The following is a 2500-nucleotide window of genomic DNA, read 5'->3' as shown; positions in this document are numbered from 1 at the left end:
TGGTAACTAGCCTCCCGCTCAGTAAGGATTTTTTTCACCAGCACAGCAGCCCCACTAGGTGGAATTTCAGCCGTAAAGAAACGTTCTCATAGTCGTGTCCTTTTTTTAGCCCTGAAGCTCCTCGAGCGGCCCTAGAGCCCCCCTCTGCGGCGAGGCGGGTTTCCTGGTGGATGGAGACGGACCTGACTGCGAAGCATTTGTAGGGATGTTCCTCCTCCTGCGCGTGGGCGGACGGGGGTCCGGGTATTCCTCACGAGGCCAGTTGGTGACCATCACCTTCTTCTGCTTCGTAGCGTGGAGTGTCTAAGATCTGGGAGGCTGCGAGAGACGCCACCCCCCCCCGATGGCTGCGAAGGACGAGGAATCTTTCGGAGGTTCTTGGTCAAAAAGCTGGTCAGTGTCTTCGTCCACTTGATTTTCTTCCGCCTGGGCTTTCTTGAGAAACGGCTCTCTCGGGGGGGCGGTGGGGCGGAAGAGGTTGCTCTCCAGGAAGTCTGCCATCCCCTAGGTCTCTCGCGCTTAATCGGCACTGAAAACCAAACGTAGAAAAGATTCACGACTCTCAAAAATGTATCAATACATCTGATAAGTTCCTTAACATGAAACAGTGTATATAACAGAGTCTCCTCAGCAAACAAGTTATCAAAAGTTTATGATTCAATTGATATTGATCCAGACCATTCATCATCGCGATTATTATCCACTGCAGATTAATAGGTGGGGGTAACATACGCGACACAACAAAGTCGGCCACTTGTATTTCAAGGGAGGAGACGAACCTAAAACTTTTCGCTGTATCAGAAATATATAACACGATAACATAAACAAAGGGAAGATGAATTTAAATAAAACAAATAAAAGGAAAATGAAAAATAGGAAATAATAGCTATCATCCCCAATTCGTAGCTGTATCTTATTTCTAAGATAGATATGGGCCTACTATATTCAAGCAAATTTTCCTTAAAATAGTTAGGACTTGTCAAAAACAGTTTAAAAGAGCTGCGGAGGATTTGAAAACTCCAGCCTGATTAGAATTACTATTTAACTTTACAAGGACTGTATCAAAACTTAGGGACTCAGGTTGTAATGAAAAGCACAATCAACCATTGTTTTTTAAGGAAGTTCAAAACATTACTACTAGGGTGGTGTCAGCGTCAAAACAACGTTCAATGCTTATACTGGAGATAAAATATTTATTGCATACATGTTTCCGCGGGTAAGGACATTTTCCATATCGTACCTGCATTACATAAACCCTATTTGTAGCTCAAAATGAAAAGTTTGCATCTTTAATGGGAGGGATTAATACGGTCAATTTTTTTTTTTATTTTTAATTTAAAGGTCAAGTATATGATAATTAAGATTCCATATATTAACTATTTTCTAAATTCAAAAATAAACTGGGTATGATCGCTAATACCACTTTAAGAATAACAAATGAATCAACATAGTTTTGTATATAATTAATAAAAAAAAGAATGAAATCAGACCCGGATTAGTACCGTATAACCCTGGTATTTTTTTTTTTATCTGGTTTTCTATGCACGTTTCATCCATACGTACGTGAATATAAACATACACGGGTTTAGAATGATCAAGGGTTGATAAGTTTCTCAGCAGCAACTATCAGTTTAATGTGGTTAAGGAAGAGTTAGTGTAAAGAACATCCGTATACCACAATAAGACGAATGAGGTCTGCTTCTGCCCTTACAGAGAGGTCATACAATAAGAATATGCAAAGCAATATTTCCATTTTATAATATGCCAACACACACTAAGAAAAATCAAAACAAATATTTTGGTTGAACGTCAGGAAAATAAACGTTTTAAAGTCACAAGCAACGCGCTACATTATTCGACATCGAGTATTTGACGTGGAAATGAAGTCAACAGCGAGCTGGATCAATGCTGTACTCGGCAGTCTCTCTTCTGCAGATATTACTTCTCGCCGGATTGTTCAAATGGTTTTAATTTAGCAAGAGCACATTGCTGGCGGACCAATCATCCGCCCATCACCCTTGCAGCGAGAATGTTCTTGAAGCTCACCACGCGTGATCACGACTGAAAAGTTTACAGATATCCTACACAACAGCACTCCACAGACCACCTTGCTCTTGTTAAGGTGTTTTAAGAGGCCGTACCCGTCAGGCCGTGCCTTTATGCCTCACGGTTGTTGTACACAGCTGCGGCCGAGGGCTTAAAATCGGAATAATTCTTTGATGGTCAACAGCTGGTGATGTCTACGACTGTCTGTTTGTGCGTTTTTTTGTCGTTTGGGACGAATGAGAATCAGCAGATTCCAAGTGCCTGTCTCTTTCTATTTTTCTTTTTTTTTTGAAAGCGGATATTCTTAATAAAACAATTTTTGTATATGTAGTATTGCAATGATTAAAACATAAATACATAACTGCATTTATATTTATAGACACAAAAAATTATATGTATGCTTGTTTACAGATGATATATAAGCACCATATATCGTGGTGTTGTGTATGTTGTG

General features: G+C 40.0%; 1 pseudogene; it reads right to left on the bottom strand.

Moving 5' to 3' along the window:
- Positions 1-1911, bottom strand: part of LOC119571297 — a 2554-nt pseudogene extending 643 nt beyond the window's left edge.
- Positions 1912-2500: the final 589 nt, after the last annotated feature.

Source organism: Penaeus monodon, unplaced genomic scaffold (assembly GCF_015228065.2).
Source record: "Penaeus monodon isolate SGIC_2016 unplaced genomic scaffold, NSTDA_Pmon_1 PmonScaffold_581, whole genome shotgun sequence".
NCBI classification, from domain to species: domain Eukaryota; kingdom Metazoa; phylum Arthropoda; class Malacostraca; order Decapoda; family Penaeidae; genus Penaeus; species Penaeus monodon.
This window is presented reverse-complemented; position numbering and strand designations above follow the sequence as displayed.